At 43.0% G+C, this 25,576-nt stretch overlaps 1 long non-coding RNA gene across 1 annotated transcript in view; it reads right to left on the reverse strand.

Annotated features, from left to right (window-relative positions):
* Positions 1 to 25,330, reverse strand: part of LOC143837745 (uncharacterized) — a 58,797-nt gene extending 33,467 nt beyond the window's left edge. Inside the window, exons 1-2 of the long non-coding RNA XR_013231078.1 lie at positions 25,261 to 25,330; positions 23,339 to 23,397 (exon numbers count right to left, since the gene is read on the reverse strand). This is a non-coding gene — a long non-coding RNA (uncharacterized LOC143837745). The remainder of the gene's footprint in view (positions 1 to 23,338; positions 23,398 to 25,260) is intronic.
* Positions 25,331 to 25,576: the final 246 nt, after the last annotated feature.

Genomic DNA, 25,576 nt, shown 5'->3' on the forward strand with positions numbered 1-25,576 from the left:
CGGTTGCTATGTACCATCAACGTTGATCCAACCACGACTGAACAGCCCTTCTAATTATGCTCTGGAGAAGAACAGAGCACTATAGAAAGCATTTGGGAGCTTGTATCCTATTTGCTTTAAAGTATTATGCATACTTTACCTCATGACTTAAATAGGCAAATTATTTGTGAGTGACAAAGCAATTTCTTTGTAGGGACAACCTTGTTCAACTGTTCCTTCCCACCCTTCCCTTCTTGAACTCTTCTTCATAACAACCAGTATTATTTCATTAAAGAAATCTTAGCTGGTTGATTATGAGCTTTAATTAATTGAGTATATTTACATGAAATTCAATTAATAGCATTGAAAAAAAGTTCTTTGTTTTTTTATTATGCATGTATATATGTTCCCCAGATCTGACTCAGATCTAGCCCAGACTAGCCCAGTCTCTTCAAATTTGGGAAACAATCAGGGTTGGCCCTGGTCAGTATTTGATGGGAGACCACCATGGAATTCCAGGGCTGGTATCCAGAGGTGGCCATGTCCAACCATCTTAACATCTCTTGCCTTGAAACCCCTATGAGATTGCCACAAATTGGCTGCAACTTGATAGCCCTTTACATGACCATGGATATATGTTAGAATGAACCGATTAGTGTGATTTGTTGTGAGAGATTTGTGATAGTTTACATTTTATTTTCTGTTTATGTATTTATTTAAAATATGTATATCCAGGTTATCCCTATCTCCAGGTTGAGTCCAAGAAGCTAACAAAGCAACAAGTTGCAAGCACATAAAGCACAATGTAATCGTAAATTGTTAAAATAAAAACAACACAGGCAGTAAGCCAAAGCAATTTATCTTCCACCAAATGCTCTTTGGGTAAAAAAAAAAAAAAACCTGTTTTATATGGTCATATATATATATGCAGCAAATAAACGTTCTTTCTGCACCGACTCTGGTAAGACATTCCAAAGCATTGTTCCTGCTACAGAAAACAAAACAAAACATGGAATCCAATAGTTTTTAGCCAGACACTCCTAAGAGAAGATACCATATGCAGAAGGGCGTCTGAAAAATGTAACTGGTGAATGGGGGTATACCTGTTGATATAATGCCATAAGTCTGAGGGCCCTGGAACACAAAGGTCTGTAATACCCAACTCTTTGATTTGGTCCCCAAAGCAAACAAGTAACAAATGTAGTTGATGCAGCCCTGGAGTTATGTGCTCCATGACAGATACCAGGCAAGAGAGATGCTGTTATAGTTTGTACCAGCTGCCATCTCTATCTAAAGCAACTGAAGAAAATGAAGGGTTCTATATAGACACTAGCATTTTTCTAAAACGACTAATAGCAGCTCAGTGTGATATGGGAAAATAGATTTCCATTAGGTCTATGTTGACGGGCAGGTGGGCATCCCCCAAGAAGGCCCCAAGAAGGACGCAATGCATGGCTTGCCTTAACATGGCCACAGCTTTATTATTATAACCAAACATTGAGTGTTGGCATGACCCAGCTGCCGTAGTCAGTTGACCAGGCCCCCGTTTTTCCTGACAGCCCTCCAGAGATCCCCCAATTTCCCTGCCATGGAATTCCAGGATCTCTTTGCTGCCAGTATCCCGCACAATGGAAGTGCCACAGGGGGTGCACACATCCTTTGGTCCCTTCCAGGCCACCTGGCAGTATGAGCCCCTGGTGCCTTTCTCTTAAGGCTGGCCCTGCTTGTACCCTGCCGCCTCATATGGAGGCCCCTGGCCTGGGAAGTCTGGGCTGAACAAGCTGAACAAGCAAGCTGAACAAAGCTCAGAATACAGGGTGGAAGAGAGGGAAGCTGTCTGGCCACAGCTGCAGGTGAAAGAGGCCGGGCCGGCACACAAGGTGCCTTTTAAGGGCCTGGTCTCCCTGTCCCCTAGCAGCACGACACAGCTGCATCCTGCCACCTTTGGTGTGCCTTCCTAGCACATCATCGCTACGTACCCTCTTGCCGCCTGTGCTGCCGCCCGTCAACATGAGGCCCCGGTAAGGAACAAAGCAACAATTCTTCACTCTCCAGCACAAATGCCCCAATTCAAATTAATGCTGAAAGTGCCATTTTCACTTTAATCATCAGTAGGAATGCCAGAGAGCTTGGAGAGCTGCAGCCCATTAGAATTGACAGTATAGATCAATGGCCTGACTCAAAGCATGAGAGAAACTCATACCATTCATTTACTTACTCATCATGTGTTTAGTTCAATTGTTATATCATTTGTATCCAGCAACGCAATGTACCACCTAATTTGCCAGTTAAAAATATCTCCTAAAGCTTTATGCCCTTGTTGCTTTGTTCGTCACAGCTGGTGAGTTGGGAGGTGCCTGCTTTTGGGGGAACCCAGTTTGCGGCCCAGACTTCCCAGATGGCAGCTAGACTTCCCAGGTTGCCCATGCCCCACCTCCCCTAGGATCGTCTGATATTGCTGATGAAGTGATATCACTTCTCATCAAGATGTCTGTGACAACCCAAGGATTTACACATGGATTAGTCTGTCCACTTGGAGTGGGCAGAAAGTAATCCTATCATACAGTGATTTCATTATTTAGCACATAGAATCATGGAAGGGGCCATACAGACCATCTAGTATAACTCCCTGTACAATGCAGCATCTGCTTAAAGCATCCATGATAAATATCTCTCCAGCCACTGTTGAAGAATGCCAGTGAGGGGAAGCTCACTACCTCCTTAGGCAACCTATTCTGATGTTAAACTACTCTGACTGTGAAAAAGTTTTCCCTGATATCTAGCCGGTGCTATTTTACATGTAGTTTAAACTCATTACTGCATTGCCTATCTTCTGCTGCCAACAGGAAGAATTCCCTACCCTCCTCTAAGTGTCCCCTCTCAGTCTCCTCTTCTCCAGGCTGAACATTCAGCCTTTCCTCACAGGCCCTATCATCCTCATCACTCCTCTGCAATTTTGTCCATGTACTTTTTTGAAGTGAGGCCTCCAGAACAATACACAGAACTTCAGGTGCAGTCTGACCAATGTGGTATGCAGCAGGAGTAGGAGCCTATAAACATAGTTGCTATTGTTTCACTGGGCAATAATGTGGTATGTAAAAAATCCTTCCTTTGAGCTCTGTGTCTGCTGTAAATAAGAAGTCCTCTCCATGGCTTTCACTTGCTCCAGAAGCTACTCCATACAGAGAGATCCAGTTTCTAGTAGGCCTTACAAAATCATGCAGCATGTCATACAAAATCATGGAGCTCGGAGCTGAAGTCACATTGCAGCTTCCACCTCTCCTTCTCCAAACCCACGAAAAAAACAAGGAATAATCTGCCCTCAGAAACCTATGTGTAAGACTACTATATAAATATTGTCCATGTAAAAATTGGCTTACCGACAGGAAACAGAAGGCGTTAGCAAAAGTGAAGAGTTGAGAGTAGGAAGAGGTAATGAGTAGTATGCCTGGAAAGGTCAATATTGAGATCCGGTTTTGGTTTACCATATTTATGAATGGCCTTGAGAAGTGCAAAAGTACAACTTCAAAAGCCACAGTTGCTGATGACACATAGTTAAGTGAGGGTGGGAAGCAACAAAGAAAATGAAAAGGGGAAAAGCTCCACCAAAGAGTCTCAAGGAAATGAATGTTTGAAGCTGTTTTGGTACAAAACCAAGCATAAAACAAAATGTCAGCAGCACAGAAAAAGACTTATGCAGCTTAGGCTTGACTTAAAGGTAATATTGGAGAAGGGAAAGTACTGGCTTGCATTCAGGGTCACCAATAAACTGGGCGGCTCCCTTTGAAAAGCACTCAGATAGAGTCCTTATCAGCCAACTAAAAGCTATCCTTGAATTGCCACAGTAGGGTTGCCAACTCCAGCTTGGGATATTCCTAGAGATTTGGGAGCAGTGCCTGCAAAAGACAGTCTGGGAAGCTGAGATAGCTCTGAAGCTGCCATTGCCCTCCAGGGGAACCGATCTCTGTAGTCTGGAGATTAGTTGTAATTAGTTGTAATTCCAGAAGGATTCCAAGTAGTGTTGGGCGCTTGGGCGTCCGAAGTGGCCGTTCGCACCCAAAGCAGCCAGCGCCATAGGGTGGGGGAGGCATGAGCAGAGGCACGTGCCTCCCCTCCTCCCCCCATGCCATGGCACTGGCTGCTTCAGGCCCATTTCGAACACCGAAGTGCCCAACCCTAATTCCAAGCTCCACAAAGATGTCCACAACCCTAAACTGCAGTGAGATTAATTTATTTATATTTATTGAGAGACTGACCCTATAAAACCGGCCATCTAAGGGCAGTTGACATCAATTAATCTTTGGCCCTAGTCAAGGCCAGACAGACATCTTTGGGCCATGGGCAACCAATCTGTTTACTGTAGCTGACCAAAGCACTCTCTGAGGGATATATTCAGAGAGGCAGTCCCTTAGATACACAGGGTCCAGAATGCATATGTCCTTAATGATTAGTACAAAAACCTTGAAGCAAACCCAGAACTCAACTGGGAGCCAATGTAGCTGCCACATGGTGCCCTGGTGAGAACCCGAGTGGCAGAATTTTGGTGCAGTTGTAATTTCCAGGTTAGGATCAAGGGTAGGCCCACACAAAGCAAGTTACAGTAATCCAATAAGAGGTGACCGTTGCATGGATCACTGTAGTTAGGTGTTCTGGGTGCTTGCCAAAGATGGGGGGAAAGCCAGCTTTGCTAGTCTCATTATTTGAGCCTCCATTTTCAGAGGCATCTAAAATCATGCCCAAATTCCTGGCCATATGTGCAGTTGTCAACTGTACTCTGTTCAGACACACACTTCCTGGTCTGGCACTTTCCTCCCCAGCCACAAGACCTCCATCTTCAAGGGGTTCAACTTCAAGCAACTACCCTTGAGCCACTCCATTACTGCCCTGAATCACCTAGCCAGAGCATCTGGCTGACCATTTATTAGGAGATAGAGCTCGGTGTCATCTATATACTGGTGACCCCCAAGCCCATAGCTCCAGGTCAGTCTGGCAAGAGGGTGCATAAATTTGTTGAACAATGTCAGGGAGAGAAACACCCCCTGCAGAACTATGCACTGTGGTCAGTAGAAGTGCAATTGATTCTCCCTGATTGCAACCCTTTGTCCTCAACCTTGTAGAAAGAAGGTAACCCACTGATGGACTATCCCTCATGTCCTCAAGAAGCTCATGGTCTACCATATCAAGTGCTGCCATAATATCTAGCAATACAAGCAGCCCTGACCCACCTCATCCCAGCTGTCTCCAGAGATAATCCATCAAGGCAACCAATGCCATCTCCACCCCTTGGCCAGGGTGGAAGCCCAAATGGACCAAAGCTTCTTCCTAGTAACTGGTCCATGGCTGCTCGCTCAACCACCTTCCCCAGGAATGTAAGATGCAATATGGGGCTGGCTCACGTGTGTCAAGTGATCGTTTCTTCAATAGATGGTGAACCACCACCTCCTTCACACCCTCTGGGAAGATCTCTATAGTTAGGGGTAGGTTTATTATCCCCCGGAATGGTCCTCCCACCCTCTCGTCACTCATTTTAAGGAGCACGGGTCTAGATTTCAGATTGTGGGCCTCACTGAAGTTAGCACCTTGGTCTGGGTGGACCTGTATGACCTGATTCTTCTGTCAGCACAGTTATGATGACATATGTGAGGACAGGACAGTATCCCCCCTTTCTCTCCTCATGGCAGCCTCATGACCTGCTTATTTATTAGACTACATGGGTCCCGACGTGGTTAAACAAGAAATGAGAAGACTGAACGACGTGGTTAAACAAGAAACAAGAAATGAGAAGACTGAACATCGACATTTTAGGAATCAGTGAACTAAAATGGACAGGAATGGGTGAATTTAATTCAGATGACCATCAGGTATACTACTGTGGACAAGAATCTCGCAGAAGAAATGGAGTAGCCTTCATAATCAATAAGAGAGTAGGAAAAGCAGTCTTGGGATACAATCCCCAAAATGACAGAATGATCTCAGTTCGAATCCAAGGCAAACCATTCAACATCACAGTGATCCAGGTCTATGCCCCAACCACTGCTGCTGAAGAGGATGAAGTTGATCAGTTCTATGAAGCCCTACAACACCTTATAGAAGCAACGCCAAAAAATGATGTGCTTATCATCATGGGGGATTGGAATGCTAAAGTAGGAAGCCAAAAGATAACTGGGATAACAGGCAAGTTTGGCCTTGGAGTACAAAATGAAGCAGGGCACAGGCTGGTAGAATTTTGTCAAGAGAATACTATGGTCATAGCAAACACTCTTTTCCAACAACCCAAGAGACGACTCTACACATGGACATCACCAGACGGTCAACACAGAAATCAGATTGACTATGTACTCTGCAGCCAAAGATGGAAAAGTTCTATACAGGCAATAAAAACAAGACCAGGAGCTGATTGTGGTTCAGATCATGAGCTTCTTGTTGCAAAATTTAGGCTTAAATTGAAGAAAGTAGGGAAAAGCACTAGGCCACTCAGGTACGAACTAAATCATATCCCCGACGAATATACAGTAGAGGTGACAAATAGATTTAAGGAATTAGATCTGATAGACAGAGTGCCTGAAGAACTATGGACGGAGGTTCACGACATTGTACAAGAGGTAGCAACTAAAACCATCCCAAAGAAAAAGAAATGCAAGAAATCAAAATGGCTGTCTGAGGAAGCTTTACAAATAGCTAAGGAGAGAAGGGAAGTGAAAGGCAAGGGAGAAAGAGAAAGATACACCCAATTGAATGCAGAATTCCAGAGAAAAGCTAGAAGAGATAAGAATGCCTTCTTAAATGAACAGTGCAAACAAATAGAAGAAAACAATAGAATGGGGAGGACCAGAGATCTTTTCAAGAAAATTGGAGATATGAAGAGAACGTTTCATGCAAAGATGGGTATGATAAGGGACCAAAATGGTAGGGACCTCACAGAAGCAGAAGAGATTAAGCAAAGGTGGCAAAATTATACAGAAGAACTATACAAGAGCGAGCTTAACATCCCTGATGACCACAGTGGGGTAGTTACTGACCTGGAGCCAGACATCCTGGAATGTGAAGTCAAATGGGCCTTAGGAAGTCTGAGCAACAATAAAGCTAGTGGTGGTGACAGCATTCCAGTTGAACTATTCAAAATCTTAAAGGATGATGCAGTAAAAGTGCTACACTCAATATGCCAGCAAATTTGGAAAACTCAGCAATGGCCACAGGATTGGAAAAGGTCAGTTTACATTCCAATCCCAAAGAAGGGCAATGCCAAAGAATGTTCAAACTACTGCACCATTGCACTCATTTCTCATGCTAGCAAAGTTATGCTCAAAATCCTACAAGCTAGGCTCCAGCAATATGTGGACCGAGAACTTCCAGAAGTACAGGCAGGATTTCGAAGAGGTAGAGGAACTAGAGATCAAATTGCCAACATACGCTGGATCATGGAAAAAGCTAGGGAGTTCCAGAAGAACATCTACTTCTGCTTCATTGACTATGCTAAAGCCTTTGATTGTGTGGAGCACAACAAATTGTGGCAAGTTCTTAAAGAGATGGGAATACCAGAGCATCTTATTTGTCTCTTGAGAAATTTATATGCAGGTCAAGAAGCAACAGTGAGAACTGAACATGGAATCACGGATTGGTTCAAAATTGAGAAAGGAGTTCGGCAAGGCTGTATATTGTCGCCTTGCCTATTTAACTTGTATGCGGAGCACATCATGAGAAAGGCGGGATTAAAGGAGTCACAAATTGGGATCAAGATTGCAGGGAGAAATATCAACAACCTCAGATATGCAGATGATACCACTCTAATGGCAGAAAGTGAAGAGGAGCTAAAGAGCCTGTTGATGCGGGTGAAGGAGGAGAGTGCAAAAGTTGGCTTGAAACTCAACATCAAGAAAACAAAGATCATGGCATCCGGCCCTCTCAATTCCTGGCAAATAGATGGGGAACAAATGGACGTAGTGACAGATTTTATTTTCCTGGGCTCCAAGATCACTGCAGATGGGGACTGCAGCAAAGAAATTAAAAGACGCTTGCTCCTAGGGAGGAAAGCTATGGCAAATCTAGACAGCATCCTAGAAAGCAGAGACATCACCCTGCCAACAAAAGTGCGTTTAGTCAAGGCTATGGTCTTCCCAGTTGCAATGTATGGCTGCGAAAGTTGGACCATAAGGAAGGCCGAGCGTCAAAGAATTGAGGCTTTTGAACTCTGGTGCTGGAGAAGACTCTTGCGAGTCCCTTGGACTGCAAGGCGAACAAACCGGTCAGTCCTAGAGGAGATCAGCCCTGACTGCTCTTTAGAAGGCCAGATCCTGAAGATGAAACTCAAATACTTTGGCCACCTCATGAGAAGGAAGGACTCCCTGGAGAAGAGCCTAATGCTGGGAGCGATCGAGGGCAAAAGAAGAAGGGGACGACAGAGAATGAGGTGGCTGGATGGAGTAACTGAAGCAGTAGGTGCAAACTTAAATGGACTCCAGGGAATGGTAGAGGAGAGGAAGACCTGGAGGATCATTGTCCATGGGGTCGCGATGGGTCGGACACGACTTCGCACATAACAACAACAACACATGGGTCCCATGACACCCAGGTATTCACCCAATGCATACCCTGATTAGGAAGCTGGAAACTGATTATTCAAACATGGTGTATGAAGGGCAAAGCTGATTTTGCGGCATGAATACACATCAGTATACACACCTTTATCCATACATACACACCTTTATACACACATAAATACACACCTGTACACCCCTTCATGCTGCAGTAGCAGTCTGATGTAAAGCCGAAATATGGATGGTATTCAAGAGCTGTTAATTGCAAAGCGACTGAAGCAGCCAAGAGCATTTCTGTAGTTAAATTAGGAAAGTTTGGAAAATGTTGTAACTTGTCTCCAAGTTGATCTTTTTATTACTTTATAGTAAAAGCTGTTTAAAACCATATTCACGTAGCCACTCTTTATATTCCATAATAAAACAGGCTGTACTTATAACTAAAAGGTAGAGGTGCAGTTAAATAGCCATTCATTTAATCTGGCAGTTTTTACATTCAAGAAAAAGCATGCTTGAAAAGAGTAATGTATTTGTGAATTATTTTTTTTTAATGTACAATTTTACACAGTTTTATTGCTTGGTAAAAAGCAATGAAACACCTTATATCTCACTAGAGACATCTTTATACAGTTCTCTCCTGGCTGATCAAAACTAATGCCTTAAAACACATTGGGATTTTCCAGTAAATTTAGTTTTAAAATCTTTTCCTCCATATTTTGTATAGGCATGTAAAAGACCCCTTGCAAAATTGCCCTTCTCCTGCAAGACAATAATCTGTAATGCACTTAGGTGCTGTGTTGTTTATCAAACTGTGAGAGTATTTTTAAGCAGCAGATCCTTTTTGGAGTTATATAGTTCACAAGTCAATGATGTTTGTTTAACAAGGGTTGGAAATAGGGTTGTAAATCAGTTTAATTATCTAGTATCTTTTCAGGCTAGCCTGCCAAGCTACTAGCTGGGATGGGAGATGTCCCACTCCATGCTCTCAAGTTCCATGTGGCAGTGGAAGAAGAATTTTTAAAAAATATAAAACAGCTATGTAAGTGTGATGGCATTAATCCCAGGAAAGCTCATAAGCAACAGAAAGAGTTCTAGGAATCAACAGGAACTCTGGTAAAATATCATTTTACCAGAGTTCCATGTGATTCCTAGAGCCACTGCCATAGCTTCCAGATTTTCCCTGGAAGTGTATCATGTTTGCAGTGCCATACCCCAACCATATTTCTGCTCTCACACTCCTTGCCAGTTGCATGGCCTAGCCTGGCAACACTAGTTCAGATCTATCAATGCATTATAAGTATGGCTGTGATTAACTTCACAGTAGGTAGGCCTGGCAGATGACTGACTGTTACTAGTTCTGAGGGCTGAGCCTGCCGCACGATAGTAAGCCTTGAGCAGCTGGCTGTGGCAGAGGCTACGGCAGCAACGAGAGTCTGCAGGAAACCTGGATGGCACCCTGCTTGTCAAGCCACTTCCACATGACTTTCACAGCACTGTACTATACTACCTACAGAAGTGGCTCAACAAACAGGCACCCTTATTAGCCCACTAATGGGAAGAAGAGAAGGAAACAGAAAAAGAGGAGAGGCTATTGGTTTTTTTTAGGAAGGGCAAAAAAGAAAGAGCGGGGGAGGTTAAATGAGATGCTCCTCACAAGTCCTTGCACGTCCCCACTTGTATAATGTAAAAACATGTCACTTATTTCATATGACAATTTCATCTTCTGTCACACTGTCACACACAATTTTGAGTCTATCTGTCTTAAAATCATAGACTTGAAAACGGCCTTGTAAGCCATCTAGGCTAACTTCCTGCTTAATGCAACAAACCTGTAAAACTGCATCCCTGACTGGTGGCTGTCCAGCCTGTTTTAAAGCTTCCAGCAGGTAAGAACCCACCTACCCCTACAGGCAGAACCTTCACCAACAGTATACTTCTCTGCACATTCAGTCGAAATCTGCCTTTCTGAAATTTAAGCCCATTATCAGATAACTCTCTTAGTATTGTCTTTTCCAAGCCGTATACTCAGGGTCTAACCACACTATCCTCATATTATGTCCAGTTCAGCCATGAAGATATGCTCTCAGGCATGTGCTGATACTGGGGACTGAGTGTCCAGGCACATGGAAAAGCCAGCTTGGTGTAGTGGTTATGAGTGCTGACTTCTAATCTGGCAAACTGGGTTTGATTCCCTGCTCCTCCTCCACATGCAGCCGGCTGGGTGACCTTGGGCTTGCCACGGCACTGATAAAGCTGTTCTGACCGAGCAGTAATATCAGGGCTATCTCAGGATGTCTGTTGTGGGGAGAGGAAAGGGAAGGTGATTGTAAGCGGTTTTGAGACTCCTGGTAGAGAAAAGTGGCATATAAGAACCAACTCTTCCGCTACTGCTGCTTCCGCTTCATGGGGCCTTGATTTAGACTGGGACTTCACTGTACACACACAGAGAGAGAAAGAGTACTTAAGCCTCCATTGCTTACTAGTTCCAATTTTCTGACCAGAAACTGCCTGAGGAGCACTATTTGCCCCTTTCAAGAAACCAACAAGTTGGAGAAGGCTTCTGCAGGTTCCATGAACAGCAAACCTCACTAACAAGCAAATACTACAGCATATAAAGCCTGATATAACACTGGAAAGCAAAATCACAAAACTCCAACTCATTTACTTTGGCCATATCACGCAATCCAATTCAATGGAGAAAGCAATTAAGCTACGATTGGTCAGTGGTAGAAGGAAACCATAGAATCATAGAATCATAGAGTTGGAAGGGGCCATACAGGCCATCTAGTCCAACCCCCTGCTCAACGCAGGATTAGCCCTAAGCATCCTAAAGCATCCAAGAAAAGTGTGTATCCAACCTTTGCTTGAAGACTGCCAGTGAGGGGGAGCTCACCACCTCCTTAGGCAGCCTATTCCACTGCTGAACTACTCTGACTGTGAAAAACTTTTTCCTGATATCTAGCCTATATCGTTGTACTTGAAGTTTAAACCCATTACTGCGTGTCCTGTCCTCTGCAGCCAACAGAAACAGCATCCTGCCCTCCTCCAAGTGACAACCTTTCAAATACTTAAAGAGGGCTATCATGTCCACTCTCAACCTCCTTTTCTCCAGGCTGAACATTCCCAAGTCCCTCAACCTATCTTCATAGGGCTTGGTCCCTTGGCCCCAGATCATCTTCGTCGCTCTCCTCTGTACCCTTTCAATTTTATCTACGTCCTTCTTGAAGTGAGGCCTCCAGAACTGCACACAGTACTCCAAGTATGGTCTGACCAGTGCCGTATACAATGGGACTATGACATCTTGTGATTTTGATGTGATGCCTCTGTTGATACAGCCCAAAATGGCATTTGCCTTTTTTACCGCTGCATCACACTGCCTGCTCATGTTTAGTTTACAATCCACAAGTACCCCAAGGTCTCGTTCACACACAGTGTTACCTAGAAGCGTATCCCCCATTCAGTAGGCATGCTTTTCATTTTTCTGACCCAGATGCAGAACTTTACACTTATCTTTATTAAATTGCATCTTGTTCTCATTTGCCCATTTTTCCATTGTGTTCAGATCTCGTTGAACTCTGTCTCTATCTTCCGGAGTATTTGCCAGTCCTCCCAATTTGGTGTCATCTGCAAACTTGATGAGTAGTCCCTCCACCCCCTCATCTAGATCATTAATAAATATGTTAAAAAGTACCGGGCCAAGCACCGAGCCCTGAGGTACCCCGCTGCTCACCTCTCTCCAGTCTGATGAAACACCATTGACAACAACTCTTTGAGTGCGGTTCTCTAACCAATTCCCTATCCACCTGACTATCTGAAAATCCAGATTGCAGTCCTTCAATTTATCCATCAGAACATCATGGGGAACCTTGTCAAAAGCTTTACTAAAATCCAAGTAAATGACATCAACCGAATTTCCCCGATCCAGCAAACCTGTTACTTGGTCAAAAAAGGAAACCAGGTTGGTCTGGCAGGACCTGTTGGAGACAAATCCATGCTGACTTCCTTGGATCACCAAATTGTCCTCCAGATGTTTGCAGATCGCTCCCTTTAATATCTGCTCCATTATCTTCCCCACAACAGAGGTCAGACTCACTGGTCTGTAGTTTCCCGGGTCACCCTTCCTCCCTTTTTTGAAGATCGGAATAACATTTGCTCTCTTCCAGTCCTCCGGGACATCTCCAGTCCTTAAAGAGGTTCCGAAGATGATGGACAAGGGCTGTGCAAGTTCTCTGGAAAGTTCTTTGAGTACTCTCGGGTGCATTTCATCCGGACCAGGGGATTTGAACTCATCCAGTGCAGCTAAATGCCTCTCGACAACCTCTCTATCCATGTTAACCTGCCACCCAGACACTGTCCTTTGGCTATGGCCATCTCTAGATGTGCCTAAACACTTTGACCTGTGGGAAAAAACAGATGTAAAATAGGCACTAAGCCTTTCTGCTTTCTCTGCATCTTCCGTTAGAGTTTGTCCATCCGCACCCAACAGTGGGCCTATTGCCTCCTTTACTTTATGTTTGCTCCTCACATAACTGAAAAATCTTTTCTTGTTACAATGGGCTTCCCTGGCCAATCTTAGCTCACTCTCAGCTTTGGCCTTTCTGATGATTGATCTACAGTGCCTAGAAACCTGTAGGTACTCTTCTTTAGAGCTCTGCCCTTCCCTCCATTTCCTGAACATTTTCCTTTTCTTTCTTAGTTCCTCTTGAAGTTCTCTGTTCATCCAAATAGGCTTCTTAGAGCTCCTGCAGTGTTTTCGTCTTTCTGGGATAGTCATTGATTGAGCATGCAATAGCTCCTGTTTGAGTAGTGCCCACCCTTCACATGCTCCCTTCCCTTCCAGCATTCTCGTCCAACAAAGGATGCATTGGTTAGAAGCAATCAAAATGGACACCAGACAGAACATTACACAACAAGAAGAAGTAGTACAAGATCAAAAATCATGGTGGCAGTTGAACCATAGGATCACCAAGGGAACTCCCACACATCGAAAAAAAGTGTTACACTAGTGTAATGGTCTAATGCTAAATATTATCGCACCTCCAGCCATTCCTCATCTTCTTGCTGTCTCGTGTCTGTTTGCCGCCTTTTCACGCATAAAGTGTGCCCATACAGCATGCCTCCCACCACCAAACAAACAAACAAACAAACCACTACCACCCATTTTTTTAAAAAGCTTGAAGGCTCCGGATTGCAAGAGGGCTTGCAGTAAAAAGAGCCCTATGCATCTTGACTGACAGAGGGAAGAGAGGAGCATGTATAACATGTTCCCCTCTTCTGCCATTTCAAGCAGCTGTGCAAAATGCCAGGAAGCATGAGACAGCAGCAGAGGAGTTAGCAGGTGAATAATTCCAGGAGGCGTGGGGGTTTTTAGCGTTACTCCATTGCACTGGCTTAAGACTTTCTTTTTTCTGTGCGGAATGGCCCCTGCTTTCTGCAGAGAGCAGAGGGTGAAATGACTCCCATCCATTTCAAAGTGGTTTTTTGCTTGTTGCCCAAAGCTGCAGCAAGCAAAAAGCTGGCCATGAATTAGCTGGGAGGCATTTTACCCCTTGCTTTTTGTTCCCTGCCAGTCTGTGTGGTAAACAGAAAGCAGGGGATTAAATGGTTCACAAACTAATTCAAACCCGTTTGTTTCACAAACCAGCATATCTGTCCCTTGTTCAGTTTGTGGTTCAGCCACGGCCTATGAACCACACCATAAAAATGTGATTCATGCCCATCCCTACATGGACTTCAGGAGCTAAAGTCCTCATGTAGTGTTGCCAACTGCAAGTTGGAAAATTACTCAAGGTACAACCTGGGGAGGCTGGAGTTCAGGAATGAGAAGGAGCTCTGCATGAATGTAATGTGATGTCACAGACTCTACCTTCTGGAGCTGTTATTGCCTCTGGGGATCTAATGTCTGTCATTTGTACATTAGCAGTAATTCCCACATGGAAGTTGACAACCCTTCCCCATGATGAGACTGAGTTAAGGGATTGCCATTGCTTTTGTTAAAAGGCCTGAAAACAGCAGGATCAAGAACGAATACAAATATGCTGTTTTTCTTACAATGTGGACACAGTGTTAGACCCTAAACTACTAGCTGGTTGGAACATTAATTTGACCAGTTTTAGCTGCCCTTACATCAAAACAAGGCAACTTGCTGCAATGTAAAACCATAAGAAATACAATTTGAAAAATGTACCAATATGCATGCAAACATTAAATTCTTTAAGTACAATTTGGGCCTTTAAGTTGGCAAGAAATGAAATATCTTAAGGGAAAAAATGGTGAGTTCATAACCCCAAGCTGATGGAGTCATAGAAATTCTTTTTAAGAAAAAAAGGACTCAAAGTTTCCACTATGATAAAACCAGAAGCTAGTCTTGATATAAGTTAGTTTTAACATCCATTGTTCAGTGTCACAGGAGGTTATTTTTTTCATTATGGGGGAACAGTGGTTAATTCATGGTTAGTGAGATTTTTAAAAAAACATAAATCAATATTACTTTTCTCTATCAATCAGAGGTTTGTGAAAAAGAAGAAGGATGAATAAACCATACACACTGGCAAGCAGAATTAGTGGCAGTTAAAACAACTGTGGTAGTCATAAACAGTAAATAAAACATAGTAACTGACTGAAACACAAGAGATTGTTGTATGGCAGGAATGCAAATTATTAGTTGAATAATTTCAACTGCCAGGATGGCAAAATGCAAAATCAAGCCAACAGTTCCCCCTGTGGCAATTGTGGAGAACTATATTTCTAAACAGAGAAACAATTTGCAAAAAAAGATGCTAAATTGCTGCTGAGCATGTGAAGATGTAGCATCTTCCTGGACTGAAACAGACCATTGGTTCATTTTAGTTCTGCCAACTCTGACTGGCAAAGGCAGTCTTGGGCACTGATGTGTGTGGGACTCCCAGGGCGTGGCCCAGAGAAAAAGAGAGGCTTTTTGCGAGTCTCTCTGTCAAGTGCTCAGCTTGCAAAAGGGCTATTGCAAGTGCTTGAAAAAATGCCCATGGAAAAAGAACCTGACAGCACACAGGCAATTTCTTCCTCCTTTGCCAGCTTCTACCAAGCAAGAAACCTTCGTTTAATGAGGGGGGACTGTAAGAGAGGGTTCGTTCATGCTGCCATAACGTTTCCCAGCAAGTCCCATCAGTGTTTCCTGTCAGCAGGAATTACAATTTTCTCTGCTATCCTGGAATGTGAAGAAGTACAGGCAGGATTTCAAAGAGGCAGAGGAACTAGAGATCAAATGGCCAACATACGCTGGATCATGGAGAAAGCTAGGGAGTTCCAGAAGAACATCTACTTCTGCTTCATTGACTATGCTAAAGCCTTTGATTGTGTGGAGCACAACAAACTGTGGCAAGTTCTTGAAGAGATGGGAATACCAGAGCATCTTATTTCTCTCTTGAGAAACATATATACAGGTTAAGAAGCAACAGTGAGAACCGGGCATGGAATCAATGATTGGTTCAAAATTGAGAAAGGAGTTCGGCTGTATACTGTCGCCTTGCCTTTTTAACATGTATGCGGAGCACATCATGAGAAAGGCGGGATTAGAGGAGTCACAAATTGGGATCAAGATTGCAGGGAAAAATATCAACAACCTCAGATATGCAGATGATACCACTCTAATGGCAGAAAGTGAAGAGGAACTAGAAAGAGCCAGTTTGGTGTAGTGGTGTAGTGGTTAGGAGTGCGAACTTCTAATCTGGCATGCCAGGTTCGATTCTGCGCTCCCCCACATGCAGCCAGCTGGATGACCTTGGGCTTGCCATGGCACTGATAAAACTGTTCTGACCGAGCAGTGATATCAGGGCTCTCTCAGCCTCACCCACCCCACAGGGTGTCTGTTGTGGGGAGAGGAATGGGAAGGCGACTGTAAGCCGCTTTGAGCCTCCTTCGGGTAGGGAAAAGCGGCATATAAGAACCAACTCTTCTTCTTCTTCTTCTTCTAAAGAGCCTGTTGATGTGGGTGAAGGAGAAGAGTGTAAAAGTTGGCTTGAAACTCAACATGAAGAAAACAAAGATCATGGCATCCTGCCCTCTCAATTCCTGGCAAATAGATGGGGAAGAAATGTAGATAGTGACAGATTTTATTTTCCTGGGCTCCAAGATCACTGCAGTTGAGGACTGCAGAAAAGAAATTAAAAAACGCTTGCTCCTGGGGAGGAAAGCTATGGCAAATCTAGATAGCATCCTAAAAAGCAGAGGCATCACCCTGCCAACAAAAGTGCGTTTAGTCAAGGCTATGGTATTCCCAGTTGCAATGTTTGGCTGTGAAAGTTGGACCATAAGGAAGGCCGAGCATCAAAGAATTGAGGCTTTTGAACTCTGGTGCCGGAGAAGACTCTTGCGAGTCCCTTGGACTGCAAGGCGAACAAACCGGTCAGTCCTAGAGGAGATCAGCCCTGACTGCTTTTTAGAAGGCCAGATCCTGAAGATGAAACTCAAATACTTTGGCCACCTCATGAGAAGGAAGGACTCCCTAGAGAAGAGCCTCATGTTAGGAGTGATTGAGGACAAAAGAAGAAGGGGACGATAGAGAATGAGGTGGCTGGATGGAGTCACTGAAGCAGTAGGTGCAAACTTAAATGGACTCCGGGGAATGGTAGAGGACAGGAAGGCCTGGAGGATCATTGTCCATGGGGTCGCAATGGGTCGGACACGACTTTGCAGCTAACAACAACAACAACAACAACAACTGTTATCCAAATGGAATTTGCACCCTCGTGGAGAACTATGAACAGAGAAGATAGGGAATTATAGCAGCCAGATTAACAAAACCACCCTCACTACTAGTTACTAATGTTCCCTGTATTTCTGCTATTGAGAGAAGCAGTTTGCATCCTGAGTAAATACAACTGCTCTAATGTGAAAATGGGCAGTGGGCAGTTTAAACTACAAGTACAACGATATAAGCTTGATATCAGGAAAAACATTTTCACAGTCAGAGTAGTTCAGCAGTGGAATAGGCTGCCTAAGGAGGTGGTGAGCTCCCCCTCACTGGCAGTCTTCAAGCAAAGGTTGGATACACACTTTTCTTGGATGCTTTAGGATGCTTTGATCCTGCGTTGAGCAGGGGGTTGGACTAGATGGCCTGTATGGCCCCTTCCAACTCTATGATTCTGTGATTCTATGATCAGCAAAGAATGCTGATGGAGACGGATCTTTCCCGCCTTTCCCCAACAGTCTGTGAGCACTGAAAAGGGGACACAGAGCACTGAAAAGGGGATGACTTGAGTATATTGAAAGCCATGCAAAAGAGGAAGTTGCAAAAATGATGGGAAGAAAATGGTCAAAATATCCCCTTGTGCCTCTTGTAGCAGTGGGGTTTCTACCATACGCAGAAAAGCTCTAACACAGATAGGAAGTAGGAACCAATTCATAACATTGTGACATTGGTAGCATATCCAGGGTACCCAGCATATCCAGGGGCACATGCCCTGGGTATTACTTTGGATTAGGCCTTCTGTACCCTGCAGCAGCCTAGCTTCAACAACACTCCTCCTAGGCAGATGGTTGAGAGATCTCTGGCATGCCAAACGGCTGGTGGCCCTCCCTCAGGCCTCTCAATGGTTGGTGGGTGGCCTGGTGGAGAAGACATTCAGGGCAGGTGGATGAGCTGTGAGGTGGTACCTGTGGTGCCCTCCTACCTCCCTCCCTCCAACCAGGTGCTGGTCTCCAACACTGGGAGGTGGTGGCAAAGTGGAACCCAAAGTCAGCAGAAGTGGACTTTTATTTTGACATGGCGGCTGCACCTGCCTGGAGTGGGGCAAGCACAATTCCTCTTCCCCAAACATTATGCCAATAAAGGTTTCTGAGTTCCTGAGTCATTCCCCAACTGAATAATGGGCAGCAGGAAGACACAGGTAGTGGTGCTGCCCCAGGTACCAGTTTATATGCAGGGCAAGGCCAGTCCAGATATGGCAGCACACAAAAGGGCAGTCTGGGAGCCTCCATCCAGCCCCCCAACTGGAACTGGAACTGCCAGTAATTTGTGAAGGTGGCTGGGCACATGTTCTAACAGCTGCAGATCCCACTAAGGCACACCGCCTGCTCACCCACCCCTCCATTACCATGCCCTGCCCCCTATCACAACACGTCACCAAGCCCACTGCCCACCTTCCCCAGGCACCCGATAGGCTAGGTGTGCCACTGTGTGACATCACATTCTCAAATGACATCCTCACATTGACTTTGTGATCCCTGGCTGGCTAGGATCACACTAGGAGAAAGAAGTCCCAGATGGAGCAGGGGACTAGCCCTAACAAACTGAAGGGAACAGCATCAGCACAAGATGAGCATTTGCTCAAGCCTCCAGTTGGGGTGGGTTACTTTCCCTTTCCCTCTAAATGCAGTACTTTTGGACCACAAAATTAAAACATGAGGACATTCCACCCAGCCCAATTTTTGACCTAGAAAGACACATTGGGTTTAAATGCTTGGATACAAAGTAAAGCTAGATCACTTGGGAATTTGGGCAAAACAATCCCCCTATTTTTATAGCTGACCTGTCAAAACATTACAAATGAAGTCCAGGGGAAAAAACATGATGTCTGATTTATCACTGGAAAGCTCTCAAATACTGGGATTTCATACACTGCTTTTTCCTCCATATATTTCAGTGCAAACTTTTAAGAGCAAGTAAGAACATCTCCTTGACTATGTTTTCTGTGTGCCAAAGGGAATAGCAAAGGCACATCAAAAGGCTTTTCTGCCTCCCAAGCTGATTCAGCAGAATAAAAGTCTGAACATTCCTGTTTGGACAGTTTTTAAATGAACAGTGTTAAGTAGATGTGGGGTTCTTGTTTTAATCAGACTTAGTGCATGTTTATTTTCTATTTGAAGGTATACATTTTGTACTTTTATGCAGTTATTCTTCCAATTGATATGATTTGCTTTATGCACATAGGACAGAGCCAGTTAGAAATAAAATATAGATGTGCTCTTATGAATGGACTGTAGAGTCATGTGTAGGAGATGAACTCTGTTTTTCATATAGCTATAAATCCCACAATCAAATCAAGATTGTAACTGCTGGAACTTCCTTGAATCCTGATTATTGCATCTGTATTTCATTCCTTCCTGTGAACCAACATTAAGAATACAAAAACCTAGCTAACACAATCATATGAGGGCCATTGAGCCTAGCAATTGAAGTGTTAGACTGAACTTGAATTCAAATCATTATTTTGACATATTGTGTATTGAATTGCTTTTGCCCAATCTAATACTCTTATTTTATTGAACATCACAGAAGCCCTTTTCAGATGTTACAGCTATGTGCACAGGGAGCCTTCCAACTGTTAGTCAAATGGGCCTTTCCAATCTAGTTTCAGAGCTTCATGTTTCCAAGTTTTAAATAGATCCAATCTCCAGGTTGGTATTGATGAAGAGGAACATCTAATGCAGTGGTTCTCAACCTGGGGGTCGGTACCCCTTTGGGGGGATCTAACAACCCTTTCACAGGGGTCACGGCAAGGTGAGCAGCTTGGCTGGGGGGGGGGCACACCACCATTGTTGCCACTCTTCCTGAAGGTGCCTGCCAATTTATATACAATTTATAACCAATTTATATACAATCATGAACAATGGATCTTCATGGCATTGATCAGTTTCAGTTTGATTTCTGTGAAAGAACACTTTCATAATTTTATGGTTGGGGGTCACCACAACAAGAGGAACTGTATTGAAGGGGCGCGGCATTAGGAAGGTTGAGAACCACTGATCTAATGGGCTAGATTGTCTCAGCACTGCATACCTGGAAAGAGAGGATAAACAAAACTGAAAAGCAATAAAATTGTGAGGTTTCAGCCAATTGCTTTCAATAAGAAAACTCAATATGTAGGAAAATCTCTTTATTGAAAAGGAGAAAAAAACTTACTACTTGGAAGCTTTGCTAAGATAAACTTTCACTGTCTATTACTTTAACCTCCAAGTTCCCCCTGTTCCCCCTGTTAATCCGTTTAGGTATGAAGATTCCAGCCATCCTTCAGTTAGCTAGGGAGACACAACCACTGTTCAAGACCACTGTAAGAGATAGTGGTGCCATGGCAGCAGGACAGGACAGGAGATTCCTCCACCAACTAGCTAACCCACTATTCCAATAATTCATACCTAAGACATCTAAAGCATGGACAGAGAACAGAGCAAACAGCAAAGCAATAAAAGAACAAATGGCAAAATTAGGTATGGTTTTGACAAACATATTCCTTCAAGTTAGTATGGTCTAGAATACCAAAGTATACTAACAGTCAAATACTTAAAGAAAATTGGTATAAAATGTTTTATAGGTGGTATGTGATCGCTAAAATTGCCAAAAATTGTAACAACAAATGTTGGAAATGTGATGATAAAGTAGGTTCTTTTTTTCATATGTGGTGGAGATGTGAAAAAGTCTATAAGTTTTGGGCAAAAATACGTACTATTATGCAGAAAATGTGGGGTCTTAGATTTCCTATGAAAGCTGAAGCTATGCTATTAAGTGTTCCTCCGCAGTGCCTCCCAACCCACACACAGAGTTTCTTCTTCTACGCAACGACGGCAGCAAGACTAGAATTGGCCAAGAAATGGAAAATGCAAGAACTACCCTCGACAGAAGACTGGCTGAATAAACTAGCTGACTTGCCAAGATGGCTAAACTGACACTAATAGTTAAGGGAAGAACAGAAGAGGCCTTTCAAGAACAATGGGGCCCTTACCTGAACTATTTAAGAAAATAATACAAAGGGGGATTGAAACGGGGAACTAAGTGTATTAAATGAAGAGCATAACCCTCCTTTTTTCTGTACTGACAATGTAGATTGCATGTATTTCACTGTCTTTAACTCTGGAAAATAAAAATAAAAATTTTCTATAAAAAAAATATTCCTTCAACATCCAATTTCAAATTTTGCTTTTGTGAGAGACATTGAATTCTAAATAAGTAAACTCCTTGAAGTAAAGTTTCTTTATTAGAAATGCAAGTACCTTCTACATTGAAATCACAGTCAGAACTGATTCACAAGGCATAGGGTAATCAATACAGGGGCTCCCCCTCCCCTGGGAACTCAAAGCAGGCACAGTTCAAAGGAGGGTTAAAGGAGTCATAACAAAATGAGTCATAACAAACAGTCCAGGCTTCAAGGGATGGGAAGGTATGGGAAAAACACTAGAGGGCACTAAAAGGGAGGAGGTGAGGAATGTATGAGGAGGATGAGATGCATAAAATACAATGGCAGGAAATCAACCTTGGGATGTCAGGCGAAGGCATCTGGGTTACATCAGGGCACTAAATCTCATTAGAAGAATTCCCCTGCCTGTTAGAAGATGAGTAAACTTGGCTAGATCAACTACTCCCTCCTTTCCTAGGCCTAGTCTGCACACATGAAATAATGCACTTTCAATGCACTTTAGAAGTAGATTTTCCTGTTCTGCACAGGAAAATCCAGCTGCGAAAGCACATTGAAAGTGCATTATCTGTTGTATGCAGACTCGGCCCTAGAATAACCAGAATCCCAATGACCTATTATCTTCATGACCTATTATGCACAGCGGCAGCCACACTGGGCTGCCACCATTCTGTTGTGGTGGGGAGAAAAGCCCCGCCATTCCCCAGTTGTCTAGGCACTGTGTGAATTAGCTGTTAGTAAAAACTCAGTTCTCTAGCTAAAGTTTCTCCTCAGAGCAGATGATCAACTAAGGATTTGTCAGATTACTCTCTGAACCAGCATCCAAATCAGAATCTGATTCAGTACACAGCTAGAATATCAGCTCCTTCTCAACAGTTGCTGGCCAATTGGAGTATTCAAACAACCTGTTATTCTGGGCCTCTCTTCCTAGTGAGAATTGTTAACCCTTCATTCACTTGTTACTGATGCTTCAGCACGTGGGACCTAATTTTCAAAGCACTGACCATCACAGCTTCTTTTTGCTCAGATAGGACTTGCTGAGACCCTTGGGAGATAATGTAATCCAGATATTTCATTTCAGACTTCAGAATCTGTGCCTTTATTTTTCACTCTCAGTACTCAGTTTTCCCCAGAAAATTTAGAAGTGACACAATCATCTGTATAATTTATTCCAAATGAGTAGCCATTAATATCCAGTCATCTATGTATTGTAACAATCCAATTCCCTGTCAGTTTCACAGCTTTTTAGCCCTTTTTCCTCAAAAAAATGGCTGGTAAGTCAATAAATCCTTGGGGCAAAACAGTCCAACTCAAATGCTGCTCTTGGCCACTGTCTGGGACCTCCCACTGGTAAATGAACAGATCATGATTATCAGGTTTCAGTGGAATGCTATTGAAGGTGTCAGTTAGGTCAAGAATCATGAACCATTTATGGTCCCCATTTATAGTGGTCAAAATAGTGTATGGTTGGGCACAATAGGAAATATAGACACCATTAAGCTTTTGATTGCCTTGATTGCCATTTTTGAGGGATCCTGGGTACTTTTTTACTGCTGAAATAGGAGTGTTATATGTTTTAAAAAGGTTTTTAAAACATTTGAACTCTAATAATAAATTGTTTATATTTTTCTAGAATTGGTTTTATCCCTAACCTTTTTGATTCTCGACTGTTTTTCAGGTTGGATTTTTGTTTCCCTTTATGTTACTTGTTGGGATACAGCATAATCTGGAGAATAATTATTATAATTTCCCAATTCTTAATCAGACACTGAAGAGGGCACAGAGGCCTTCCAGATTTACTCGGCTTAGCTCCCATTTTGAGTATCAGTGCATGAAATCTGCTCGTTGTGGAGATCTATGCTCAATCTACTCTCGGACTTATCCCAATCAACTCAAAGGCAATATGCAAGACAATGAATGAACAAAACCAAATCTAGTTACCTGTTCCCAAGGTGACTCCAGTTCTTCAGTCCATTTTCCAGAATGTCAGAAGAGTCAGCCTTATTGACCAAAGTATTATTATTATTTATTAAATTTCTAATTTAACACCAATGGAAGATTCAAACCATCTGGTATAGCTTCAGTCCTTATACTTTCTGAGCGACTAGACAAAGTCTCATCTGGGGTACCAGAGATTGTTAGCCAAATGGGCCTTTAGCCTAGTGTGCCAATGCTCTATGAGGAGCACAGTCAATGAGATTTGAAAACCATCAAAGCTTTATTCAAATAAAGGGGTCATTGATAGCAAACACCCAAGGAATTCACCCAAACAGCATCAGCATTCGTTTTTTATACCTTGTAATAAAGAACTTTTAGACATGCACAGATGTCTACAGGTTACAAAGTTTAAACTTTGTATAAGTACATTTGCCAATAATATATGTCTTTTAAGAGCCTCTTGTGGCACAGAGTGGTAAGGCAGTAGTCATGCTGTCTGAAAGCTCTGCCCATGAGGCTGGGAGTTCGATCCCAGCAGCCGGCTCAGGGTTGACTCAGCCTTCCATCCTTCCGAGGTCGGTAAAATGAGTACCCAGCTTGCTGGGAGGTAAACGGTAATAACTGGGGAAGGCACTGGCAAACCACCCTGTATTGAGTCTGCCATGAAAACACTAGAGGGCGTCACCCCAAGGGTCAGACATGACTCGGTGCTCGCACAGCGGATACCTTTACCTTATTTTGCTCAATTAGTTATGTTCTGGGATATCTTGCCCCCTTGCCCACTTTACCACATCTTTTTTGCACATTTGCTAAAAGTATCTTGCTGACCCCAACTTGCTTACTGAAATTGACTTGCTTAATCAGCCACAGCTCCACATACCAATTCTACAGATTTTAATTTTTTTTAAGATGACATTAGTTTTGTTTTCTCACTATCTTGCCTATCACAACCATATGGAGATTCTCTCGATACATGCCATCACCATGTTATCTGAACAGAGGAAATGCACATATTTTGCCTGCACCTAAAACTTCAGGACATGCAAACTTGCCACTACATTTTTGAGGGTTCTAGTTCACATGTAGTAAAATTGTACATGCATGCAAAATACATACATTCCGTCATACAGACAACATGATGACTCTGTATTCTGGAAACACCGAGGGTAACTCATGCTCACAATATGTGTGGTTGTCATGGTCCCAATATGCTAGGATAGATAGATAGATAGATAGATAGATAGATAGATAGATAGATAGATAGATAGATAGATAGATAGATAGATAGATAGATAGATAGATAGATAGATAGATAGATAATGATCCTTCTTGGTCATTCATTTTTCCCAAGGACAGCAGAGAAATTCAGTGTATCAAGTATATTTGCATGCTGAAGAAAGTCAGGACTTAGTGATTCCTATCAGCAGTGCAATCTCACTAGTAGCAGTTACGGTTGGTGGTGAGTACATCATTAGATAAAGAACAATTGAAAAGAGAAACCAACAATCTGTTTATTGCATGATTGTATTTTTAGCAAACCCAAGGAGAATGTACCCTCAGCTGTACTCATAATAAACTGGGAACTGGAAAATCTGTCCTAGTAAAGCTGTACTTGAAAAACATTTCAGTTCATCCCTTCTTGTTTACATAGGAAGGGAGGTGTCTTGACAATAATTTAAGGAATTAATCCCATGTTTACTGGCCCATTCTTCCATGTAATTATGCATCTAAAAATCATTTGAGCCTGTCTTTATATTATAATCATTGGAGTCCTCAAAGGGCCTCAGATGAGCTTTGTTTTGATTTCTTATTTATTTTATAGCTGCTTTCTGTGACAAGAGTTCAGAATCTTTCTAACCCCATTCAATTTTCTTTTTTTCCCACCCTAATACGAGCACTGGCTATGTCATGGTTCAGTTACTTACCTCAAAAGGGCTGAAATGGTTCTGTGTTGTTCTGAACTCAGAGAAAGTTTCCTCTGCCAGCCATTCAGAATCCAACTATCTTTGTGATGGATCCTAAGCTACCAGAATCAAAAATCATGATGCGACATCTGTTGTTTATGTTCAAAAACTCAAAAAAAATTGAATTTTGCCGATTCAGGGAAATGACATCCACCTTTGCCTCAGTGAATATTTTTCCTCCTAGGGAGAACTCAAATTGGAAGATTCACAGTTCCAAACAACTTCATTAGGAACCCACATCAGTAGCTAAATCATGTTGATTTTTAAAAAGTATTTC

Source organism: Paroedura picta, chromosome 1 (genome assembly GCF_049243985.1).
Source record: "Paroedura picta isolate Pp20150507F chromosome 1, Ppicta_v3.0, whole genome shotgun sequence".
Classification (NCBI taxonomy): domain Eukaryota; kingdom Metazoa; phylum Chordata; class Lepidosauria; order Squamata; family Gekkonidae; genus Paroedura; species Paroedura picta.